Below are 18,704 nucleotides of genomic sequence, written 5' to 3'. Positions count from 1 at the left end.
ATTTCCTTTTAAGGCCAATTAAATAAATTCACACATGCCTCTTTGAAAGAAGCAGTAAAATTATGAGTGATGCCACATATTTTAACCCATTTATAGAGAATAGAACTTCAGCAGATCAAGAGGTGTTGAACATTCCTGTAAATGCTGGTCAAAGAGTCCAGCACTCTTTAAGAGACTAACTGAAGAGAAACAAAGTTCATGGGTTATTTTAATTTCCTGTTTGTCTATTTAAAGTTCATATTTTTAAAACAGAACTGAAAAAGCATATTTGTGCATTTTGGAAGACTCTCATTCCCAAGATTTCATCAAGATAAGACTTTTTAAAACTTAATGTTAAAAAGAGTACTTATTGGTGGTGATGTGGTTCTAGGCAACCCCTGAACTCCAAATGCAGTTGACAGGGATGCCATAAGTCAAAAAATGTTGTACCTGAGCCCTATTTTTTAACTGTAACTCTAAGAGAAAATTGTGGAGGTTATGTGGGTCACCACTCTGCCAGAATGCATAATGTAAACAGGATCAAACGACTGGGAGCTCATGGAATCTCAGCATGAACAAAGTTTTCAGAAGTGCTGACTTCCTACTACAACTTCTACCATCAGCATTAATCAAATCCAGTGTATTTAACTTCCTTTGCCATTCTCACTAAAATTAGATTGTTTACATTTTTGAGCACGCTAATGGCACAGTTATTTACTGCTTACCTCTACTAGGTGGAAGAAACCTAGTAGAGAATCAACCTGCTCCTTTCACCTCTAAAACACAATTATTACAATAATGCTGAGACTATTGTTGCTTTATAGAAAAGTTTCTCCTAGATGAGAAAGTGAGAGGTTTAGCTCAAAGAGGCTTATGATTCCTTTCCTGTGCTGAGATGGTATGAAATACCTGAGCTCTTGAGGTATGAAATATTTGATTCTGCCAGTTCCTGAGGGCTCTGCAGAGAAAGGAGGGCAAAAAGATCTTCAGAAGCTTTCCCAGAAAACCAGTTTTTGGTGCTGACCGGCATTAATACCCAGTATTGTTTGTTACAAGCCCGTTTGTTCCTAAAAATGTAAATGTCTTATCCTGGAGGTTCTTGCATTAACTCATTATTTGAATGTGTCTTGACTTTGATGTGGAAAAGCAATTTCTACTTGTATAAAATGTTATTGGGAGAAATACATTTTGCTGCTCATATAGTGAAAGAATTCTTCGATTCAGCCCCATTTCCCTACCTCAGCCCTGTTGTTTCTAATGGTGCTTTCACCTAGCAAATTCAGGCCTTGAAGAGAATAATGCAGTAGGTAACACTTTTAATCAGTATAGGAAATACGAAACAGCAGGGAATGAATTTCCAACTGTGCAAACAAGAAAAAAAAAGGAAAAATGTGAAAGCTGGTTTTGTCATTTCTTTCTCCTTAGATTGGTCTTGCCCATGGGGCTTTTATGGTGCCACAGTTGCATACTTATCAATAATTGTTTCCTAATTCTGCTCCATTTCTGCGCTGAAGTAGTATAAAATGTTGAGCTCCATGCAGCCAGTCAATTTTCAAGATCCCATGTGGACAACAGAAACCAGTGTACTGTTAGTAATCTGTTAAAAGGATAATTTTCCTCTTGTATCGGTGTTTAATTGGATGGAATCTCAAATCTTAATAGTACCTACATCACTTAAATACTGTTCTCATCGAGGTATGACAATGGACGGGGAAAGGCTGCTCGTTTGAATAAGAAGCTTCTCTTTAATTAGTCCAAACCATATCTGAGTGGGGGAGAAAGAAGTTTACCAAAATCATTTCAAGAGTCAGAACTGGATAATTTCTTGTGGCAGCTGTTCATTTATACTGGGGTGTTATTAAACAAAGTGTAAACTGAATGTGTGTTTGAGGAGGGCTCACACCAAGGGGCATTTCAGCAGGGACAAGGAAAGTGGCAGTTGCTTGTCAGTCACGAGCAAGCTGGGTTAGACTGCACACCTCGGCATCAGGCTGTGTCTGTCTGTGTTCTGAATCCCACTGGGGCCTGTGGGTCTTATCGTGATATAAAAACAGTGGTTGTCTGAAGCTGCATAGCCCAGGGCTGGAGTGAAGGCCAGCACCCGGCTGAAGCAAGGGCTGCAGGGCAGGCATGGTGTGCTTGCGGCAGCTTCCATCTTTTCTTTGCCTTGTTTTTTGTTTGATTGATTTTTTTTTTCCCCAGCATAAGCTACAAAAAATTAAAAATCTTACATATTGGTGTTCAGTGTACAAGGAGGAAGTTTTGTTAGAGGGGGCAGGGAGAGTTAAACCCTCGGAGGCAACTGGAAGACTGGAAGCACAGGGTCAGTGAGTGGTTTTTTGAACAGCTAGGGGTGGGAAAAACAGGTGGAGCATCTGTGCTGTGGGTCGGGAAGGCTATTGTAAACAAGGAAGCATCATTCAAAATGCACCCCACCTGGAGTTCTGTGTCCAGCTCTGGGGTCCCCAGTACAGAAAGACATGGACCTGTTGGAGTAAGTCCAGAGGAGGGCCATGAAAATGGTCAGAGGACTGGAACACCTCTCCTATGAGGACAGGCTGAGAGAGTTAGGATTGTTCAGCCTGGAGAAGAAGAGAAGGCTCCTGGGAGACCTTATTGCAGCCTTTCAGTACATAAAGGGGGGATATAAGAAAGATGGAGAAAGACTTTTTTACCAAGGCCTGTAGTGACAGGACAAGGGGCAATGGTTTTAAAGTGAAAGAGGGTAGATCTGGATTGGACATATAAAGAAATTCTTCTGTGACAGTGGTGAAACACTGGAACAGGTTGCCCAGAGAAGTTGTTGATGCTGCATCTCTGGAAGCATCCTAGGTCAGGTTGGATGGGGCTTTGAGCAACCTGATCTAGTATAAAATGCCCCAGTCCATGACAGGGGGGTTGGAACTAGATGATCTCTGAAGGTCCCGTCCACCCCAAACCATTCTGTGATTCTATAAAGCTGGCGTCCTGTCCAAATAAAGAAAATTAGAAGAGATTTTTAACTCCAGCAGGTTGAATAGAAAAGTTTCAGTTAGGCAGGCAAAAATCACTTTTGAAGAATGACTTACCAGAATAGGCTAAACTAATACCCAGGCCTCCTTCAGACATGCCAGGAACAAAAAGCTCAGTGTAGGGCCAACTGGTGGCTGGGATTTGAAAGGACACTCGGAGAGGACGAGGCCCTTAGAAATACTTCATTCATTCTTGCTGCATCCTGTTCTCTCTGGAAGAGGTCAGGGATTTTTTGCAGTGAAGTCCTTTGGGTGGGTGGGAGAGGCGAGTGCTGGCACAGGCTCACTTGAGAACCTGTCTCAGTGGGAAATGACCATGTGATAGATCTCATGTTTATACAGGAAAAAAAAATAGTTTAAATACACAAAAAGGAAATGTCTTTGAGTATCCAGCTCTACACAGAAGAGCTAAGATCTTTTTCTTCCCTCTGCTGTCATTGGGCTCTGGCATCAAGGCTTTACCATGCAGGAATGTAGTTTTTCTAGTAATTGTCATGGAGCCATTAGGAGGTGACTTATTTCTAAGTTATCTCTTGCTATTATTCACAGTCCTCTTTCTTCCTACTCTGTCTTCCATTTTAAAAAAAGCCTCTGGCAAATAAATCAGGGACAGTAAAAAACAATTTAAATCCTTCCATAAGAAATGGGATTTGGCCATTCCCCAGCATGGAAGGAAAAAAGATGATGTGAAAGTGGCAGCACAGTCCTGATTGCTTATTTACCTATTCTTGGTTCAAATAAATAGGGTCCAGTTAAGATATAGGTGATTAGGGCTAAAAAGGAGCAGGTTAGAAAGCTATTTATTTCCAAAGATCTTTTTGAAAGAAGCAGTCTCCCCCAAGACCTCACGACCGTCGCCCGCTGTGGTATGAAGGGAGCACCATACGCTTGGATGTTTCATTGCTGGATGCAGTACAGGGCAAAGCTCTTGAAAGCTTCCAGTCATTAAACTTTGCTAAACAACATAAAGCTTTTTTCAAAGAATGGTACTCCTGCTTCACTGAGCTGGCCACCGTCCAGCCCTAATAATTACCTTCTGCCTATCTAAATTGCTCTGTTTATTTAATTGGACAAGGTCATATGTCAAAAGATGTTATTGGGTAGGGTTGGTGACGCTAGGACAATAGGTACTGTGTCACCCGACTCATTCAGGGCTGGGTGAAGCAATTCCTATGTGCAGATCATACTGATTTTGTGCAAATCACTCTGAAGCTTGCAAAGGACTTCATAAATCAAATAGCAGTCCCAGTAAGTTTAAACAAAGCATTATTAATAAAAGTGCTGATCCCTGTCCACTGTGGGAGTTGTATATGGATGTTGTTATAGTACTCCAGAATGTATAAAAGAGAGAGGCCTGGCTTGTACTAGAAATGAAGAAGTTTGTCCATATGCGACTACAACAGGTTTATGGCCATCCCATAGTGATGCAGTGCTGGAGGGGATAAGGACCATTGATTCTTCTAGACAAAGGTGGTTGTCTCTTCAAGTAGACTTTTTTTTCCCTGTCACACTGCTGCTTAAAGGCTAATACAAACCTTAATAAAACATTACATTTGTGTCATCAGTAAGATACCCAGTGCACTTCCTCAAGCTCTGTTAACCGTGCTTGCTCTGCGGGAGGGATGCGGCTGTCAGATTGAGACCCTGGTGTTCCAGGTGCCTAGTACAGTGAAATCAGCCGTCTAACACAAAGTATGGCAGACTGCTTTGTCAGCAGTTCTTAAACTTCCTAGACTGGAAGGATATGAGAAAGACATTACAAGTTGAGGAACTTTTTCAAATAAGCAAACAACGGTCCTGCTGAGCAAAGCTGTTTTTGAGGGGGGAGGTGTTTGTTTAATCACCTAATGGAGCTGGTGCGTTTTTTACAGATGTACTCAGATCGAGCAGTGGCCTCTCAAATCAGTGGTGCAGTTGTCTTGTTGTTTTGGTTTTTTTCTTTTGCGTACAGAGGTAGGGATCCGTCCCCCTCCCTTAGCTGTTCCTGTGGCAGTGAGCATGGTTTATATACTGGTGAGACTGCGCAAGGTGACCTTGCTTTGCTCTTTGAATTATGACCTTCTCAGTTTGAACACTTGCAGTGCTTTAATATTAAACCACTGCCTCTCTTGCTGAAGGCACTGTGCAGTGGGAGTAGAGACAGTTTAAATCCATTGCCAGAAAGCAAGAAAGACTTCATTAATGTCTGGAGTATTTGAATCCCACCAGTGTTATATCTTTAGCATCTGGGATCAATTATTTCAATGAAATAACAAATGCACCCAAGACAGGCAATTCTTATCCCCATTCCACTTCATAGGCAGTTTCCCTATAGCTGTGTCTTCTGGGTGGTTGTACAGAGCAGAGGGATGTCCCAGAGGTTGGGCAGTTTCTCAAGAGAGTTAAAAAGTAAATTACTTCTTCTCACCATGTTCTTGTTTCATTCTTTTCTGCAAATCTTTGTGCACTATTAATGCTTTTACTTTTCAAAGGCTTGTCTGAATTCCCAAGTTGGTTTAATGTTACTGAATGATTATATCAATTTAGCTGAATACTCTTATTTGACACAAGCCTAACTGTCTAAATAAATATTTATACTCAGTCTAAACAAATCTAAATGTTAAGTATTGACTTAAAAATATTTGAGTGCCTTATTTCAAAACCTTATTTAGAAACCAAATGAGACAAGTAAGTATAGGTGAAGTTGAAACCTAAACAAGCATGCTCATCTAACTATGTACTTTTACAGCCTGCCTAGATACCACACCACAGGAAAAGCAGTGCAAATCTATGAACAGTGGGGCTAAAAATGTGTTGCCCTTTTTTCTCCAAAGGCAGTTTAGTGCTTACTCTAAAATCAGTGGGTGAGACCGTATGAGAATTTCTTGGCATTTTGGTGACAGATGGTGCTTTCAAACATCAAGTTAGCAGGGAGAGTAGGGTGGCTGGGCATATACTGGCCAACGTGGACTAATTTGCATGATAGTTTCCCTACTGCACAACTGTAGTTCTTCCTAAATGCATGGAAGTAGTGCTCTTGTTTACCATTTTTTGATGACTGTGTATGGTTAGACCTGAGGCCAAGAGGCCATTGTTAAAAACCGTTGTTTTGCCTGCATAGGAATCCTGCCCACCATGTTACTGTGAAGGAAACGTGGTGGCAATGGAGACCAGAGCAAGTGGCAGCGTCCTGGCTCCATCTTCCTCCCCATGAGGTAGCAGAGCTGGAGATAATGGTGATGGACTTCAGGCCTTCCCTTAGTCACTGTGAGCAGGGACCAGCCAAAGGGCAGTGGCTGTCCTTTATAGACACTCCAGTTTGAAAACTAAGTGGAGAGACACATTTCTGTCTGAAATCCATATGAATTTTCTGCCTGAAGATGTTTACCCAAAACTTTAAGGAAAGTTTAATACTGCGGCTAATTTTAGCAATGTACTGGAGCCCTCTGGGTGCTTGTTTTGGTTTTTTGAATCTTGCCATGAGATGAGTTCTCATTTTATGTAATGTTTTTCACCTGTGTGTCACACATTCTTTGCAGCTGAATAAAAACACTGTACTCCAGTGTTGCAACTTGGAGACCAAAGCATTGAGACTTCAACTTGCTCAGAATTGTGGTGGAGTAGCCTCCTTGCTCAAGCCCCTTGTCCAGCATGGTTCCATCTTTTGGCACCAACCCTTTTCTGTGCCATCTTTCTTTGAATCAATATTAGGAGTTCACTTGCCAGTCACATTAGCTATATCAAATTGCAGTGGACTCAGCCTGAATGAACTCCAGCTTTTTACAGGTGCTGATACAGAACTAGTCCAGAGACAAAGCCTTGATGAGTTGCTGTTATTTGAATTCTCAGAGCAAGCAAACATGGATTTCAGAGATACTCAAAGAATGATCTTCATCATCTCAGACATCCTCACATTTCAGTACATTAGTAACTAATTTCTGAATATCTCTGTCAGTTACAATTCATGCCTGCTCTTCTCCCATCAAACAAATGGAGAATAGTAAGTTTGAGTTTCCTACTGGCTTTTCTTTATGTCATTGTTTAAGTCCTACAGAAAGCTAGTGAGAGAAATCTGTGCTCAGATACACATGTGCAACCCTGCTGTTTTCTGTGGGAGATGGTGCATAGTTATTTGATGGTAGATTGTATTAACAAAATCATTTGCAAAGCAACATAGGATATACAAGTCATTTATGTCTCGGAGTGAAGCTTCCTCTAATGTGACTCCACAGGCTCTGTACATGTGCAGCAAAAACCTGTTAGAAATTTGTCTCTTGTTTAGCACTCAGTGATACGGCGATTTCCAGGTGTTGAAATGGGATTCCTGGCCTCTGGGACTGTTTTCCAGCTTTGTTTTGGAAGGGCAAATGCTTCCATGGGGGAATTTCCAATGCTTCAAAGCCTTCCTGTGCCCAGCAGGTTCTAGCCTCACATGTTTAACAAACCTCCATGGTTATCCTACTGTCATGAGCTTGATGGTAGGCATATTTAAAGCTTGGAGATACGATGTTTCTGATGGCAGTCATAAATGCACAAAATATTAGCATCTGAATGTCTTCAGAAATTCACGTTGAAAAGACCAGGCCAAGGGGCAGGAATTTTTAGTCTTGTGCTAGCACTCTGTCATGGCTACAGATTGCTGGTACATCACATCCCAGGCATGCAGCATGAACAGACAAATACCTCTCTACTATGATGTGACTGATAATACTTTGCAAGCATCATACATTTCCACTAATTGGATCCTATTACTACCTGGTGTGTAGGTCATTGCTCCTAATTAATTAAGGGCCAAGAAGGTACTTAGTAGGTTACAAGATGCAGATGAAGACAGATGTCTGCTTGGGAAATTAAAATATACCAGTTTGAGGATTTTATATAAAAACAGATCAACTATACAAATCTGATATCTAGCCCGATCCTAATAAACCTGATGAAAATTAGAGAAATTAGATCTGCTTAAAGCTAATAAGATGTGATAGAAATGTTCAAAGTTGTCTGCAAAAATACTTTCAGGCAGAAGTATTAGCATTAAGCATATTTTTTACAAGGATTAGGGACAATATTTTACAGGGTAAACTAGCCCATAAAATTGTTCTTTTTTACTTGAGTCTATAGAAGGACTTCTCTCATGAAATACGCAACCTGAACAAAAACTCAGTCTTCAGCATTGCACTAATAGTTTGTTCTTTCCGTATACACCATACAGAAAATCAGAAGTGCTCCTGAAACAACTGAGCTATGCATTCTGGTTACTTGGAAATAAGACTATCCAAATAAATGCTTTAAAATATATATATATTAAACACTTTAATTCTGACTGTCCTTCAGTTGTTTGCAGAGGAATGCAGATTCTGCTTTCAGTGATGTCGTGCTTTGAGGCATGTTTCCTATTATCCATACACATCAGTGCTATAAACTTGATGTCTTAATGTACCCCTATAAATATTCAGCTTATTTGCTTTCAAACAGTTAAAAGTGTTTATGCATGGTGATCATGTTTGAAGACTTTCCTAGACATATATACTCTCCTGTAGAAAGTATGCAGGCTGTGTTTGAATTTAGACTTTATCTACTGTGCAAGATTTCTAAATACATTGAGCGGCCACTGTAAATTCAAATTTGAAATATATATATACCGAAGTACCCCACGTGCAAAGCAAACATTGTAAAATATACTTGAATTAGACCTTTTAACCACATCAGTGGGTGCCATAAAAGAAACATTTAGCCTAAGAGCTCGGAAGATGCATGATGAAAGCTGCCCAAAAGAAGTCTTTGGAGGCTGCCTGAATAATTAGGGTTGTGGGATGAAACTGGTCATGCAAGGAGGAGGATTTAAACTGCTCTCTATTCACCTCGTATAATGTAGCTGGCCCTTATTGGCTCTACTAACTCATGTGTCCAAATGTGCTTACCAGTGAGAAGAAAAATGTTCCCACCAACTGCCAAGCAGCCTTGCAGTGGCCTCTCCGTCCTACTACAAACACACAGAAGAAACTCATCTTGTTGCAACCAGAATTCAACCGTGGTCTGCAGCAGCAGAGGCTACAACACTGGGGAGGAGGTGGCCTTGGTCTTGTCACTGGGACCATACCTGACATTTTGTGTCAGGTCTGTGGGAAGCCAGTAGTTTTGGTGGAGACCTCTTTTCCATTTGTTATCATTGGCTGTTTCACGGGGCATACTTTTGTGTTTATTCAAACATCAAAACGAGATGGAGTCAAGAAGTGGGGTCGCCATAGGTAGGACTGTGTGTGAGGCAAATGCTGTGCCCTACATCCTGTGGCTCCTCTGGTAAGAAAGTAGTAAGAGTTTGCATGGCTTTACTTGTGGGTTTGCATCTTTCGTCATGTTTTTTTTTCATAGGGATGCCTTGGCAGCACTTATTTAAGCAATAGGTTAAAGATGCACTGTGCTGCCTGAAACGTGAAAAATGCTGCTCCTTTATTTGAGCATGGTTGGCCTGGTTCATCAATCAAGGACAGAGAGGGTTTAGAGTTACCAACTCTTAGGAAGAGTCAACTCTAAGTGTTAGGAAACCGAAACCAGATGCTCTATTTACAGCGCAAACAGTGCTTCTGCCTACACCCCCCTTTTTTTTTCTTTAAAGATATGTTTCTGAGTCTTGCAGTTGTTTTAGGTTAAAATACTATTTGAGAATGGTTTGACTGCAAGATCAGCAGGCAGATAAATAAATCCCCCAAACCATGGGTTGTTATTGGTAGGAGTGGAAGGGCTGGTCTGCTTGTCTGTCGCTATTTACTTCCATGCATCTCAAATTGCACACTCTGATCTTTAGGAGCACGACTTGTGGTTCTCGAAAGCCTTTAAGGAGGCAGGAGGAAATTATAAATCTGGGACAAGTAATTATAGGGACAAATTCTGGTACTTCGGCCTATGGGTTTTTTCAGGGCAGAGAGGAAAAGACCATACATGTATGTGCACTTACTGGACAGCAGCATTTCCAAGTAAAAATTGCACCCTGCATAGGGGGGCCCTGTTCAATACTTAAAGGGAGCTTATAAGAAAGATGGAGAGAGGCTTTTTACCAGGGCCTGTAGTGACAGGACAAGGCACAATGGTTTTAAAATGAAAGAGGGTAGGTTTAGATTGGACATAAGAAAGAAATTCTTTATGATGAGGGTAGTGAGACACTGGAACAGGTTGCCCAGAGCAGCTATGGATGCCCCATCACTGGAAGTTTTCATGGTCAGTTTGGATAAGGTTTTAAGCAACCTGATCTGGGAGAAGATGTCCCTGCTCATGGCAGGGGGATTGGACTAGATGATCTTCAAAGGTCCCTTCCAACACAAACCATTCTATGATTCTCTGCAAGTTTATGCATCACCTAAATCCTGCTAGAGCCTTCAGTGCCAGCCATAAACAGTTCCTGGCCTGGTTGGCAAGTTCAGCTGGAGTGGGTCCTGAGCCCGCCTATGCAAATTGGCTGGTTTTATTCATGTCTGTCCCACATGTGTTAGAGCTGCTCTGCGGAGATTGTAGCATTGTGTTCAGCATGGCTGAAGACTTGTAGTTTTGAAGGAAGGACCTCTGTTTTGGAGGGGTTAGGCAGGAACTGGTGTGAAATGGCCAGTAATATATTTTCATCACGTGTTGTATCATGGTCCTTTTTTGAAATAAAGTGATCCTGGAGATTAAAACGTGTTGGACAGTTCTGAAGCTAGGAAAACACATTTTATGACTGTGTTATGCATCCATAAAAAGGGGATTTTATAATGCTTTTGCTGACAGGCCCTTAAATAGACAGGCACAGGTAGGTGCTGCTGCCAGGTCTGTGCAAATTACTGGTTAACTGGCTATATAAATTTGGAGTGAAATATAATGAATAGAAACATAGAAGTGCACGCAGTGTCTGTCCAGGCAGATTGGATAAGCGCAAGCCAGCACTGTTCTGTTAGAACCAGGGACACTCATTCATTTAGATGGGCCTCACGTGTTTATTAAAGAAAGAAAAGAAAACAAACAAAAAAAACAAACAAAAAACAAACAGGAAAAGGTAAACACAAATCAAAACGCTGCAATTCTGTTTTGTCTTTTCTTGCCTGCAGCAGCCGAAAGCCACAATGGATAAATAAGTGCAATCAAATGCAACTTGCTAACACACAGCCTGTTCTGTATTTGTTTGCGTCTCCAGTGCTTAACCCTTTATAATGTGTATGGTATTTATTTTAGCACGTTCAATTTCCTGCAAGCCCTCTTTCTTGTGGATTCTATTTCACTCATCTCCCCACTACCTTAAAAGCTTCTCGGAGTATTTACCACGTGCCCTTTCTTGCTACGCTTCTCTTCTGCTTCTCCAAGCTGTTTCTGCCCTGTCATGTGTCTCCCCATCTTCTCCCAGCTCCCTTCTCAGCTGCAAGAGTTACCTGTCTATAAGCAGAAGCAGACCCCCAAGTTTGTTGTTTCTGCTGTGCTGCTTCACCTGCACCATGTACCACTAGCTCTTCTTGGCTCCTTGCAGCGGGACACCAGTTCACCCAGCACCGTCTATTCTGCGCGTATGTTCCTTCCTCCTCCCCAAGCTGGAGTGAACATTGAATATGTAAAACCAGCAGGTGCCATGAAGTTAAGTATGTCTCACTGTATTTTTCTTTTCTCTGAAAAAGCAGGAGGAAAAAAAAGAGGAGGAACAAGCAGTCAAGAAACAAAAGAGGTGTTTCCAGATAAGGCTTGAAAAGAGATGGGAAGTCAATGAGGCAGTATGTCTGAGCTCCCCATCGAGGTCTGAAAATCACCTGAGGTTCTTGTTCTTTCCCCCCCGCCTTTTTTTTTTCCTTCTACCTCCTGCTTTGTCATCAGAGACTTTCCACAAGAGTATTCAAGCTGTGGTAGTAGCAGCAGCTGCAGGAGAGGAAAACTTGGAGGCTGTGCCTAAGAAGAAAAGAAAAGAAGAAGGTGGGGGGAGGAGGAGCTGTAAGAAGATGTGAAAAGATGTGTAAGGCAGGAAAAATAAAAGGGCTTTATAAAAACTGTCATGAACATTAATTTGAAGGGCAGAGAGAAAAATACCACACTTTAATCTCAGAGCAATCAAAATGAGCAACACCACTGTGGACATAAAAATGGTCCAAATGAAAGTTTAAAGAATTTCAAGAAAGACAAACCAGACAAACCCTTGCAATTTATCTCCAGCAGCAGAAGCCAGGAAAATTCTCCATTCCTCAGCTATGTGTTTCTTGGCTCCCAACATTCCATAAACTTTCCGTTTCAAGGATTTTTCCCATCCTCCTCTGCCTCTCTCTCTTTGTGGCTTGCATTATCAGCTGCCTAAGTACAATATATATTGTAGTACCCCATTTAGTGCAGTTGACAGCTTCCCATTTTTGTAGAGCTGCTGTCCCACCTCTCAGAAGTTCTGGATAAATCGCTGGCATAGCCAGATAACTACATTAAAGTGAAGAACGCAGGAATCCATTAAACCCAAATGGGAACACAAAATCAGGAGAAACAAAGAATAAGAAGATAGCATGGTGATGAGACACGGAATCATACAGCAAACACCACTAAGTGAGAGGTAGAATTAGAGGGAAAGGATTTTGTTGCGTGGGACTTCATGAATTACTCGCCATATTTGCATTTCATTGATTTATGGGTTAAAATTTATTTATCCCACTGATTAATAGGATAAATTTCATACAGCCTTATCATTGCAGCTTGTACATGATTCTTCTATTAAGTTCTTTAATGTTATAATGTAACAGGAAGAAAAAAATTATGGCTCTCCCTCCTGCCCAAATGCTGCTTAGCTTTGAAAGTCGGTGTGCTGTCCTGTACAGCCGTATTGCAGTTGGGAAACCCCTGGCTGTTTCCAGCTCTCCTCTTGCTATGCTCAAGTCAGCAAAGGGTATGTGCAGGTTCAAGCTGCAGCCGAAGCAGGCTGGTGCTGCCGCGAAAGGCTGCAGCTGCATTGGACATCCGGAGCGTGGTTTGGTGCTTCTGTTTTGAGGGGGAGGGTGAGATGGATCGCCTCCCTGTGACCCCTCGAGTCTCATTTGTGTAATCTGTAGGGAAAGGAAAGCTTCACACATGCTGGAAATGTCCTTTTGATTTGATTAGTTTGTGTGTGTGTGTGATTAATGGTTAATTATGAGGAAGAAGTGGTTCTGGCAAGGAAGGAGCCGGAATAGTTTGTGTTTGTTTCCACATGGTCATGCTCAGATTCCCCCACACTGGAAAAAAATCCGCCTCCTTTCTTGTTTCTTCCAGGGGAAGTCCAAAACCAGTCCTTGAAGATGACCTTAGGACTGAAAACAAGCAATTCGTTGTTGTGGTGTGGAGCTGGTGACACAGAGTCCTTTTACTATCAGTATAAATGCATTTTTTTCCTTGTGCCGTAATACTCTTACTAGCGTAGGGAAAGCCAGCAAATTAAAGCTATCCTAACTCCCTGGGTTTTCCCTCCCATGCTCCAGGCTCTCTCTCATTTTCTGCTGGTCCCTCAGATAAAAGAAAACAAAAAAGTTTTCCCAAGTTGTAGAAGGGGTAAAATAACCCAGGGCTTGCACAGAGCTGGCGGACGAGCATGGGGCGGTCCCTGGCTTCTGCCGGGCTTCTGTGGCCACCTTGCACAGCAGTTACTGCAGGGAGCTCTCCCCCCTCGAAGCTCGGGCACCTCAGATGCTGTGACGGGTATTTACACTTACGGCCAAATTAGATTTGGCCATTTGCAGGATCAGGGAGCATAGAAGTGTCTTTAAGTGACTTCTGGAGTGTCTGGAGGGGCCCGTGGTCCTGTGCCAACTACAGACTGATGCAGCTGAGTATTGGTCCATATGGCGTCACTGGGCTTAGCACTCAATGAGGTTCAGAAAAAAAAATAAAAACCTAAATTTTTGTTAGTTGGGAGACCTCGCGGTTTTAACAAAACCAGGAAGCGGGTCAAAGAGGAGATTCTGTGGGTTCAGATTCCTGCCGAGTCAGCTGCCTGCTATTAAACACGTCACTTGGCTGCTTTTCTTGCAGTTCTACTACATCTTTGTAACACTGAGAAAGCAAGGCCTCATTTAAATGGGCACTTCATTTCTACTAAAAGAATGCAAAAAAGATGGAGGCATGAATGTAGAAGCCCAAACTGAAAGGGAGGTGTGGTCCAGGAGGGCAGGAATGCAGGCCATCTCATGCAGCGTTTCTTTTCCCTGTGTGTGCTCCTCTGGATTGTGTATATGCAACCCTTTTATGTGAAGTGCTAATCTGAACACTTGTCTTCATAATAAAAATTACAATAATAAAAACTAGGATTTGAAGAGACCTTTCTGGCATAAGCTACCTGTGTCTCAGACTGGTTTATACTCCATAATTGCTGGTAGCTAATGCTGTGGAATGAGGTCTTTCCATAGCAGCTATTTCTATTGACTTTTTTTTAAGCTACTTGGCACTGTGAACTCTTGAAGATACTTTCACTTAAGAGAATTTTTGTTTTGATTCCTAAGAGCAGCAAAAATCCACCTTGGACTATAACAGAATCCATGGTATAAAAGATTTTCAAAATCAAAATGCTGCCAGGTCTGGCTGTAATAAACCAGGGAATTCATTAAAGTTCAGCTTTGTGTAGCATGGCTCTGCTTCTAAGAGTGCATATAAATTTGCAAAGTGCTACTCTTCTTTTTTGTTTACCTCCTGATGTTGCAGAGACAGCACATTATTGGAAATTCTTGAGTGCGATCGCAAAATACATAAGTATGCATTTTCTGAGTCTCATTACCTGTTGTTAATGCTCTTTTGAGTGACTCCTGGTTGAAAAATTAAGGCTCACGTTGTTCCCTCTTGCTCTGAATTTGGATCTGGATCAGAATATTAAATACTTTGGAGTTCAAGTGTGCACGGATGAAAGGTTTTGATTCAGACTACTAATAGTGTTATTAATTTAGCTTGAAGCTAATGACATAATTATTAATGTGAACTCTGAATTTGCTAGCTGTTTGCCTCGCTTAAACTTTTGACTCAACCCTGCCGATTTTGCACAAAGTTCATGAGAGTCCTTGGTGTGGAGATGCTGGGGTGCTGGTGAATACAGAACCTGCTGTGAAAAGCAGTTGTGGTCCTCAGCTGTTAATTCAACTGCAATGCCTGGAGAAACCTTTTCCATGTTGGGACAGGAAAACATTTCTATTGGGGTTGCTGGCCTGTTTGTATGTGGCAATACTGTGTTACTGGAGTTGCCAGAGATATTAGAGCTGGATGAAATCCCCTCTTTAATCCCCTCCTTGCCCCCTTGGAGATTGTGAGGCACAAGGAAGGTTTGGTGATCTTTGGTAAATAACTGGGGGTACAGATTCTCAAAATTCATTTTCAGCCTTTGTGGGAAGCTTGATGGGGATGACCTTGTCAGTAAAGGTCAAGAGAAGTCCTTAAAATTCTCTTTGGGTGACCTTGCTCATGCAACACTGCTTCATCCTTTCAAACACGTCCCTTAGCCCTTGAGCTCCCAGCTAGCTAGGCTGTGGGATGCCTCAGTGTCCTCTCAGGTTAACGGGCTTTCTTAGGGAGTGAGTTATCTGAGCTCTTTTTGCTGCTGATACCTCAGATCTTCTGAAAGATGAGAGTCTCCAGAGTAATGTAAGGATCTTCTTGCCTCTGCCCCTTTCCCAGGGGAAACGTCCAGCACACACTTTCCTCTCCTGTGCACTGCTGGCCTCTGCTGATGGTGCAGGTGCGAGAGATTTACTCCTCTTTGGGCCCCAGAGTACAGCTCATTATTGCCAGATGAAACCATGGTATAGGTGTATTGGGTTTGCATAGCAAGGTTTCGGTAGCAGGGGGGCTACAAGGGTGGCTTCTGTGCGAAGCTGCTAGAAGCTTCCCCTATGTCCAACAGAGCCAATGCCAGCCGGCTCTAAGATGGACCCACTGCTGGCCAAGGCCAAGCCCATCAGTGACAGTGGTAGTGCCTCTGGGAGAACAGATTTAAGAAGAGGAAAAAAAGCCTGCACAACAGAAACTGCAGTGAGAGAGAGGAGTGAGAATATGTGAGAGAAACAACCCTGCAGACCCCCAGGTCAGTGCAGAAGGAGGGGGAGGAGGTGCTCCAGGCACCAGAGCAGAGATTCCCCTGCAGCCCGTGGGGAAGACCATGGTGAGGCAGGCTGTCCCCCTGCAGCCCAGGGAGGTCCACGGTGGAGCAGATCTCCACCTGCAGCCCGGGGAGCACCCCACGCCGGACCAGGTGGCTGCACCAAAAGAAGGCTGTGACTCCATGGGAAAGCCCCCGCTGGAGCAGGCTCCTGGCCAGACCTGTGGACCTGTGGAGACAGAGGAGCCCATGCTGGAGCAGGTTTGCTGACAGGACTTGTGACCCCATGGGGGACCCACACTGGAGCAGTTCATGAAGAACTGCGGCCTCTGGGAAGGACTCACGTTAGAGAAGTTCACGGAGGACTGTTTCCTGTGGGAGGGACCCCACACTGGTGGAGCAGGGGAAGAGTTTGAGGAGTCCTCCCCCTGAGGAGGAAGGAGCAGCAGAGACAACTTGTGATGAAATGACCGCAACCCCCATTCCCTGTCCCCCTGCGCCGCTTGCAGGGAGGAGGTAGAGAATTTGGGAGTGAACTTGAGCCCAGGAAGAAGGGAGGGGTGGGGGGAAGATGTTTTAAGATTTGGTTTTATTTCTCCTTATCCTACTCTGATTTGATTGGCAATAAATTAAGTTAATTTCCCCAAGTTGAGTCTGTTTTGCCCGTGATGGTAATTGGTGAGTGATCTCTCCCTGTCCTTATCTCAACCCACAAACCTTATGAAAGCAACCAAAACTTTTGTTTTCCACATCAGGAGTAGAATCAGTAATACAAGTACTTGTCCATTTTTTGCCACTTTTCCAGCATTTTGACCAGATGGGATAGTTTGTTCCATACAAAGACGCCCTGTATCTTAGCATATTGTGTTTTGAGGAGCAGTGAAAGAGAAGGAAAATGGCTCCTTCTATGTTTGAGCAGTACAGGCTATCACAACTTTTAGTGAAGTGGATATTGGTTTTTCGTTCTCTACAGAGTGACCTCCTGCAGCTCACTGACCCACAGGTCCCATCTGCTAACAGCAGTCACAACTAAAGGGTTGGACACCCGTCACAGCGATCATTATTCTCAGTGGTTCTACTAAACCAATTTTGGACCTATGCCATAGTCTACAAAAGGAGTTGTTCTCTTTCTAAAGCCTTTCCAGCGTGTTGCCGTGCTCTTAGGAAACAGGTTTGAATCCAGTGTTTTTCCAGGTGATTCCTTCTCTGAATGAGCGAGCTCCATCATTCATTTGGTTTAGGAAATAGTAATAAAAGTTGTAGCTGTGGAGGAGAGTGCTCACGTTTACCTACAGTTCTCACAGAAGTAGAAGCTTTGAAATCCAAACTGAAAATCTGCTCATCCCGTGCCTCGCACCCATTCTCCAGTTTCTGTTCTGAATTCCTTTGAGCTTAAAAATGAAAGCTGAATTCTTTTGGACTTCTGAAAAACCTATCAGAAGCTAAAAGCAAAGTTACTCAAAATGAGGGAGAAGAGAAATTGCTTTTCATTCCTCTTTCCCAAATATCTACGCCATTTGGGTGCATTCTTTGGATTTTTACCTTTTTTATGTTGCAATTTTTGGGTCTTTTAAACAATTTTTTTCCAATTTTAGGGTCTTTTACATCTTTTGGGGTCTCTCTGATTAGGGGAAAGTTTGTGGGGAGAACCGCAGTTCTCTGCATCACTTATTGTTAAAGCATATCAGTATCTGCCTCTCTTGACAGAAGCGTTTGTCTTTAGACCCAGAATTTCAAGTAACAAAACTTTGTCTGGATGAGATGAGGTAACAGAGTTTAATTCAGTATATATGTACGGTTAGTGAAGAACAGCTCTGCAAAAACACCACAGAAGCTAAACTGGTGAGATTATTCCTTCAGTGAAGACTTTCTTGCCCATCATTTTGGGGAATAACAGCTGTTATAGTTCTCAGTTATTCCAATTTCAGGCAAAATTCGGTATTCTTTCACTTCAGCTGAAATTAATGTTAGAAATTAAGTAACATAAAGCTAAAGTTATATTGAAGGCTAAAGAAAAGTGACTGGGGATGGCTGAAAAATTGAAGGTTCCCAAATACAGGTACAGCAGAGGATTTGTGCAGTGAAGGAGGAAAGCACCTGCCACATCCATGTCAGCATGTTGCTAGTGCTAATTCTTAAGGGTACTTACAATAGTGTGAAATCAATTTGAAATTCACGTTGTGCTTGTAGATTATAGATGCTCTTTTTTTCTGCATGTCTTTTGAAGAATTGACTGTTACTTAAGGTTATTGGTCTTGCTTGAGTAGAAAGACATAAAGTTATGGGTACTTAAATTAAAATTGATCTAGCAGTAGGGCAGATGTCTGGTAGCTGTGTCATTCCAATACAGTGACACTTTATGGCAGTTCCCCTGTATGAAGTGTTCTCCTGGGTGCTCTATGTTTTCTGCACATAACTTCTAGAGTTTCATATTTCTTGTAAGTGGCAAGACACTTTTTTTCAGTGGGTTTCTTTTAAAGTGCTTGCTGCCATCCCGCTTTCCTTGTCACCTGTCAAGTCTCTGGGAGACTGGGAAGGGGCTGTATGTTATCCACACTTTCTTTTTAATTAACATGCATGTTTTTATAATAAATCTTTTCTGCTTTGGGAGTGTGTTTATTATTACTGCCATCTCTCTAGGATGCTCATTGAAATCATGTTGTCTGTAAGGTATATGAATCAGAAGAGGAGTATGTTTTGAG

Source organism: Haliaeetus leucocephalus, unplaced genomic scaffold, assembly GCF_000737465.1.
Source record: "Haliaeetus leucocephalus isolate CR32 unplaced genomic scaffold, Haliaeetus_leucocephalus-4.0 Scaffold763, whole genome shotgun sequence".
Taxonomy (NCBI): domain Eukaryota; kingdom Metazoa; phylum Chordata; class Aves; order Accipitriformes; family Accipitridae; genus Haliaeetus; species Haliaeetus leucocephalus.
The sequence above is the reverse complement of the archived record's forward strand: the minus strand, read 5'-3'. Positions refer to the sequence as shown.